Source organism: Mus pahari, chromosome 6, assembly GCF_900095145.1.
Source record: "Mus pahari chromosome 6, PAHARI_EIJ_v1.1, whole genome shotgun sequence".
NCBI lineage: Eukaryota > Metazoa > Chordata > Mammalia > Rodentia > Muridae > Mus > Mus pahari.
The window spans coordinates 57,563,428-57,571,562 of record NC_034595.1 but is presented as its reverse complement, the minus strand read 5'-3'; the positions used below and the strand labels follow the sequence as shown (position 1 = coordinate 57,571,562).

Below are 8,135 nucleotides of genomic sequence, written 5' to 3'. Positions count from 1 at the left end.
GCCTCTGTTTCACAGGCCAGGGGACTTAGAGGAGTCAGAATCAGCGGTGAGAGTGTGCGGAGGAAGTTTGTCTTAGAGGTTAGGAGACAGCAGGGTACCGGGTGATGGGTGAGCGGCTCTCTCGATATTACCAATGACAACAAATGAAATGTAGTTTTTGCTTTAATCTCCCCCATGCCCTCACCCCCACCCTCCACCAAGGTATCTCTGTGTAGCCCTGGCTGTCCTGGATTTGCTTTTAGACCAGGTTGGCCTTGAACTCACAGAGATCCACCTCCGTTCTGCCTCCCAAGTGCTGGGATTAAAGGTGTGCACCACCCCCGCCCAGCCAGATATACTCATGTTTATTGTATGAGATCTGTTTGACACTGGTGTGCCAGTCCCTGTGGAATTCCTAAGGCATCAGATCTCCAGGAACTGGAGTTATAGGTGGCTATATGCCAACATGTGGGTGCTGGGAATTGAACCTGGGACCTCTGTAAGAACAGTCAGCGTTCCTAACTACTGAGCTATTTCTTCAGAGTCTCATTATATAACCCAGTCTGTTCTGGAACTCCAATATAGACCACACTGGCTTGAACTTACAGTAAGCCTTTTACTTCAGATTCTCAAAATCTAGGATGACAGATGTGAGCCATCATGCCTGACTTAAACTTAATTCTTCTTTATGTTCAGAAGTGTGGATTATGTGGTAGCGTTCAGAGTTCAAGGCCATCCTCAGCTATATAGCAACTCTGAGGCTATTCTGGAAACCATGAGACTCGGTCTCGAAAATTAAAACTAAAAGTTCCAGGACTCTCAACGGTAGAGTATTTGCTTTGTGTGTGTGTGTGTGTGTGTGTGTGTGTGTGTGTGAGTGTGTGTGTATGTGTGTATTTGTGTGTGTGAGTGTGTGTGTATGTGTGTGTGTTTTCAATCTCCAGTACTGGGGAAACAAAAGACACCTGAAGGCAAGTAGGGCTCTCATAATGTTCTATTTCTTTTTTCTTTTGCATGTATATGGTATGTGCATGTGGTATGTATATGTATGTGGTCTATGGTCTATATATGTATATGTCTATGTGTATGTGGTATGTGCTGGCCAGAGGTTGACATTGGACACCTTCTTTGATGTCTCTCCATCTTACATATGGAGGCAGGGTCTCTCACTTGAAGCTGTAGCTTGTTGCTTTGAGGACTCTAGTTAGTCCTCTTGTTCTGGGTCTCCCCTGTTTTTGCTTCCTCAACGCTGGGATTACAGGCAGGCTGTCTTGCCCATTCAGCTCTTACATGGGGGCTGAGGATTTAACCTCAGGTCTTCATGTCTGTACGGCAAGTGCTTTGTTCAGTGAGCCGTATTCCCAGCCCCACAACGTGCTGAATCTACACCTGGGTGCTGGTCATATGAACCCTCATTAAGAATTCGTCAGACATGACTCGCTATGCTAAGTCTTCTGCATTTATTTAATGCTATAGTACAAAGGCTGAGGCAGGAAGACCACGAGTTAGCCTGGGCTATGGAGAGATCCTGTCTCAAAGAACAAAACCAAACCGGGGCTGGTGGTAGATGCACTCTGGAGGCACAGGTAGGCTGATCTCGGAAAGTCCGAAGCCAGCCTGGTCTACATAGTAACTCCAGGCCCTTCAGGGCTATCTAGTGAGACTCTTTTTTTCAAAACAAACAAAACCAAACGTAAATAAATAAAGCTAGCTGGATGGGCAGGTAAAGGCAGACTGAAGGGGCCCCGACATCAGTAGGGTGAGATTGAGGTTTTTATTGTGAGATAAATTCCCTTAATCCAGTAGATAGGTGACTGGAAGAGAACCATGCCTGCCCCACCGAACAGCAGCTGGAAACCTGGCCAAGGGCTGGGGCTCCCATGATCACGAAGACACGGTTTACTATAAGAAAAAAAATAAAAAAAGGTTTTCTGGGGCTGTACTTTAGTGGTAGATCACTTGTCTGGCGTGCAGTAAGCTCTGGGATAAATTCCCAGACTTGCAAACAAATTAAAAAAATGGAAGGCTTTAACAAGCTAAGCCTGGTAGTGTGAGCCTGTAACTGTAGCTACCAGGTAGGCTGAGATCCACGATCACAGGTTCACGGGCTGTGTGGGCTACAGAGTGAGTTCAGGTCCAATCCAGGCAACTTAGACTTTGTTCCAAAATACAAAGTAAAGGAGGGCGGGGGAGAAGCTCAGAGGTTACACGCTTCTCCTGTCGAGCAAGCTCCCTCCTGCTGCATCCCGAGAACTATGAAGAAGAGGAAACCACTCATCCGAAGGCAAATCTGAGCGAGCATGGCTTGGGAATATGGGTTCAAGTTTCCCTAAATGAAAATCCGCATGGACTTTGGGAATGGCAGAAAGGGAATCATCGTATTTATAGAGCGCGGTGAGGCTGGAACAGGGTAGGGACCAGGGTAGAGGCTCTTCAATGGTATTCTTAGTGTTAGAGCTGTGTCAAAGTGACATTTTCTAAGATTTTCGTGGAAAAGTCAAGAAGATGTCAAGTTTCGTATAGGAGGATGATAGTAAGTGGCTAGCAAAAGAGCCAGGCATGGTCGCACACGCCTTTAATCTAGCACCCAGGAGACAGAACCGGAATGAACCAGGCATGGAGGGGGGGCACACACCCTTAGTCCCAGCACCCAGGAGGCAGAGCCAGGAGCATAGCCAGGTCAGTGCTTCTCGTCTCTCCTCTCCCTCCCATCTCCTTTGGCGTGTGTATCTGAGACAGTGTTCTGGAGCTCACTATGTAGACCAGGATGGACTTGAACTCACGGAGACCGCGGCTCTTCTCTAAAGTGTTGGGATTAAAGGCATGCTCCACCATACCCAGAAATAAGGGATATTTATTTAAAAAAAATTATTTATATGAGTATACTGTAGCTGTCTTCTTTGTGAGCCACCATGAGGTTGCTGGGAATTGAACTCAGGACCTCTGGAAGTCGCTCTTAACTGCTGAACCATCTTTTCAACTCCAATAGATATTTCTTAATGCCCAGTGCAAAATAAAGGAGATGCCTTACTTTATTTTTATTTTTTTAAAGATTTATTTATTGTTATATGTAAGTACACTGTAGCTGTCTTCAGACACACCAGAAGAGGGCATCGGATCTCATTGTGGATGGTTGTGAGCCACCATGTGGTTGCTGGGATTTGAACTCAGGATCTCTGGAAGAGCGGTCAGTGCTCTTAACCACTGAGCCACCTCTCCAGCCCGATGCCTTACTTTAATTGGTTAAAGAGGAGTAGTCTCTGATTAGAGGCATAGCCTTTCCGTAAGGTGAATGTCTGTGAGGTTGCTATGTGCTAGTTTATTGAAGGCACTCGGTATGATAGATATAGAAGGCACTAGATAGCTATAAACCAGGTTGCCTTGGGCCTAGTGGCAGGAAGCTGCATCTCTTGTCTGGCGCCACCTGGGGTCTCCTGTGTTCCACAGTCACAGCAGAGGACCTGTCTGTTGTGTGAGGGCTGGGAAGGAAGTTGCAGATGAGGCTGATCTCACAGTAACAGCATCTGCACCCTGACAGGAAGGACCTCTATGTTTTGTAGTTCGTGGGATTGGAGCTGGGGCCTCACAGATGCTAGGCAAGCTCTCTCCCATAGAACTTAACTCTGAGCTCCTTTTACCTTGTGAGACACCGTCTCACTTAAGTGCCAAAGTGACCTCAGTGAGATGGCATCTGGTGACCTTGACTTTTTTTTGAAGCTCACTCAACACGTAATCCTCCTGTCTCAGCCTCCTGAGTAGCTGGGATCACAGGTCTTTGTGTCTAGGGACAGAAATGCACTTTATAGATTATGCTGGCCTTGAGCTCATAATCTTCCTAGCTCTGCCTCTCAAGTGTTGGGGTTATAGGTATATAAAGAAGGGCTTTATCACTATATGTGGGAAGGTGTTTTGCCCACAGCTATGTCTATGCATTACGTGTGTGACTTGTGCCCAAGGAAGTCAGTGACGGGCATCAGTTCCTCTGGAATTAGAGTTACAATAATTGTGAGCCCCTGTGTGGGTGCTGGGAATCAAACCCGGATCCTCTGGAAGGAAGAGCAGTCGTCAGTGCAGTGAGCCACCTCTCCAGTCCCAGGAAGGACTTTTCTAGGCAAAAGAAAACCTAGCTGTGTTTCTAGGCTGTGGGAAAGGAGGAGGGAGAGGAGAAATTCTGGTTGACAGCAGGTCCTGAAGCAACAGAAGGGAACAAAGATGCTGGGCCCGGGTGTGGGTAGGAGCAGGAAGGATACAGGGCTGGAGTCAGGGCAGGAAGAGTAAGCCCAGGGCAGACAGGAAGCATTCAAGAATGCTAATCAGGAGCCTGTGAGAGGCAGTGTCTGTGAGATGCTCAGCTGGGAAAGGCACCTGCCACAAGCCCAATGACCTGAGTTTGATCCCTGGAACCCACGTGGTAGAAAAGAGAATGAGTTTCAGCAAGTCTGACCCCATGTACTGGAGTCATGGGTATTATGTGCACACACACACACATGCACACACAGAATAAATAAATGCTAAAACAAAACAAAACCAAACCCCAAAACATGCCTATCATTCACTAGCGGGGGCTGAAGATGCTGGGGACATTGAGCCAGTCTGATGAGACCAGTCCCTGGACAGCCTGTCTCTGAACAAAGGATGCCTCACATCTAAGAGTACAAGACTCACTGACTTGAGTTCAAACAAGATCAGGACCTCATACAGAGTTTCACTCTCATTGTGCTTTCAAAATGTTTCTATCTTTTCCTAATCATTTACTGACTGCTCATCATTAAAACCATGTTCCCGCCGGGCAGTGGTGGCGCACGCCTTTAATCCCAGCATTGGTGGGGCAGAGGCAGGCGGATTTCTGAGTTCAAGGCCAGTCTGGTCTACAAAGTGAGTTTCAGGACAGCCAGGGCTACACAGAGAAACCCTGTCTCAAAAACAAACAAACAAACAAACAAACAAACAAAAAAACAAAAAACCCCCCCAAAACAAACAAACAAAAAATTAAAACCATGTTCTTGGGAGAGATAGCCACCTGACCTTACTGTCCTCACCACAGAATCTAGGTCACACACGGTATGTGTCTCTGGGCCCTGTCCTCCACCCCACCCTGCTCCACATATTATCAGTCCTTGGATGAAGCAAGGTGGGGCAGGAAAAAGATCAAGGACTTGGGTTCGTTAGTGCCCTGGCTTTTGACCTTTCTTGTCACAGATTGCCTGGCTCCAAAGCACTTGTCACCCCCAAATAGACAGAGGTATAAGGTCACAGGAGATGTTCTGGGGTTGAGTCAGGTCCTGCCTTAGTGTAGTGGGAGTCTGAAGATGTGTCTATCTCTCTTTTTAAAGATTCCTTTGCTCCTCTGCCCTGTGTGGGCAGGAGCAGGAGTCTTATTGGCTGGGGGGGAACTTCCGGATCATGGTGACCTCACAAAGACTATAAGCCCGGCCTGGGCTGGGGGGAGCCCAGGTAAGCAGAAGGGTGGCTTTGGGGGGGGAACTTCCGGATCATGGTGACCTCACAAAGACTATAAGCCCGGCCTGGGCTGGGGGGAGCCCAGGTAAGCGGAAGGGTGGCTTTGGGGGGGGAACTTCCGGATCGTGGTGACCTCACAAAGACTATAAGCCCGGCCTGGGCTGGGGGGAGCCCAGGTAAGCGGAAGGGTGGCTTTGGGGGGGAACTTCCGGATCATGGTGACCTCACAAAGACTATAAGCCCGGCCTGGGCTGGGGGGAGCCCAGGTAAGCGGAAGGGTGGCTTTGGGACAGTACCAAGGGTAGGGTCAGCCTTTACAGCCTCCACAAGGCAGTTACTACCTAGACCCCAACCCCCCACTAGGTAAAAGTCTCCTGTCTGGCTCTAAGTCCACAGTTCTTACTTCATACCTTTGGATTAAAGTTGAATTTTCTGTTGCCATGTGGATGCCCCAGGTGGAGGTAACACACCAGCAGCTCAAGGCTCACAGAAAGCTTTTTTGTCATGAGAGTGGAGAGTGGGAGAATAGGGAAGGTGAGGGGGAAGAGAGAAGAGCCATAGGGGAAGCCGCAGACCAGGGGTGGGGGCGGGGTGCAGAGGACCTGGGGCCAGAGCTGCTCCTCTGCTCGCCCACGGAAGGACGGAAGGACGGGGTGTGGATGGATGGTGCCTTTCCCACTAAGAGATTCCCTAGACATCCTGTGGTGCTACAGGGGCAGTGAGTGAGGGTTGAAAAGCCACCTGCTGGGGACTTTACACAAATCACCCTCTCCCTATACAGTCTCAGTTAATGTGCTAGTTTATGGGGGCAGCAATACCTATTTTGAAGAGCTATCATTCATTCATTTATTCATTCATTCACTTATGACCTCCTGAACACTTTCTGAATACCTGCTCTGTGCCAGGCACTGCCCCGTGTTACAGAAAAACAGGAGGAACAAGATAGACACCCAGTTCATTTTCTAGGATGGAGACTGAGACAACAGACATAGATCTATATTCCACTGACATAGGGGGTTGATCACGGAAGAGGGTTCCTCAACAGCATTTGGGATCTCGGGAGGATTTTCTGGGGGAGGGAGTCATCGAGCTGGTCTGAAATGGGACTGCTAGGTCTGAGGTAGATGAAGGGCTTGAAGGTGAAGCTTCGGGATCTCATGGGAAGGAGAAAGGCATTGAAAGGTTCCGTGGCAAGAGAGACACCAACACACGGAGACACCAGAGAAGTTGAGAATGGCTGAAAAGTGGGTTCAAGGCCCGGGCAGGGGATGACTGGGCTGGAGAGATGGAGGGAATTGCCTGTGGCCTGAAGGCCCTGCTAAAAGAGACCCAGAGAGCCACGCGCAGGCTGCCGTCACACTGCTGTCACCGTAGGTAATACTGTCTGGTTGCTCTCAAGATGTTTCTCTCTTTAATGGTGTCTGGGCTTGGTGGTGGAGACTTTCAACCTCAGCCCTCAGTAGCTCAGGCAGGGGGATCACCACTTTAAGGACTATTTAGGCTACATAGCAGTTTTAAAGGCAGCCTGCATTGTGAAACCCTGTCTCAAAAAAAGGAAAACCCAAACCAAGTAAACAAACATAAAAAGAAATAACAGCCACACTCCTTTGGCCGTTGTCTTTGGTGTTTCAGGCATGAACTTCTTTAGGTTTGCCCCCAGGTTTGCTCCCCTTTCTGACTCTAGATGCTTATATCTTCTGTTTGGAATATTTGCAGCCATTATTACTTGGAAAGCTTTTCAACGTCCTTTCTCCTCCTGAGACGCTAACTGGAGAATGCTAGATCCTTTGTTAGTGACCTCAAGAGTCCGCTGTTTCCCCTGTTGCTTATATTAAGTGAATTTTTAAATTTTTTTAAGTGAATTTTTAATTTTATATTTCTTATAGATTATTGTTTATTGAGAAAAGGTCTCATTATGCAGTCCTAGCTGCTCTGGAACTCTCCAGGTAGAGAAGGCTAGTCCCAAGCTCACTGAGATCTGCCTGCCTCTGTCTCCTGAGGGTTGGGTGTGCACCACCATGACCGGCTTGCTTTGTTTTTATTCTGTGTGTGTGTGTGTGTGTGTGTGTTTGACCTGCATGCATATAAGTTTACCATGTGCATATCTGGTGCCCGTGGAGGCTGGATGAGGGAGTCGGAGCTCCTGGGATTGGAGCTACACAGATGGTTGTGGGCTGTCTGTCATGTGGTGCTGCGAAGCAAATGTGGGGTCTCTGAAGAGCAGTTGGGACTCTAAACTGTTGAGCTGCTGCTCCAGTTCCCAGCCTCGTTTACTCTTCTATCTATCTATCTATCTATCTATCTATCTATCTATCTATCTATCTATCTATCTATCTATCTATCTATCTATCTATCTGAGGTATGCAACCCAGGAACTTGCTATGTATCAGAGGGTGACAATCTGGTCTCTCTGCTTTCCCATTCTTTGGGCCTGTGCACCTGAGTACAGGTCCGCACCCCCACGCCTTGATGGATTAAGCAGGTCTCGGTGATTTGGCCTTGTGTTTGGGATACTGTCTTCTGTCTACTGTACCAGTGAGTTCATCAGCTACGCTTTTCTTTCTTTTCCTTTTCTTTCTTTTCTTTCTTCTCTCTCTCTTGTTTTGTTTTGTTTTGTTTTGTTTGGAGACAGGGTTTCTCTGTGTAGCCTTGACTATCCTGGAACTCACTCTGTAGACCAGGCTGGCCTCGAACTC

At 48.0% G+C, this 8,135-nt stretch overlaps 1 protein-coding gene across 1 annotated transcript in view; it reads left to right on the top strand.

Annotated features, from left to right (window-relative positions):
• The window catches only part of Mroh7 (maestro heat like repeat family member 7), a 58,473-nt gene that overhangs the window by 5,243 nt on the left and 45,095 nt on the right, over positions 1-8,135 (top strand). The window lies entirely within an intron of this gene.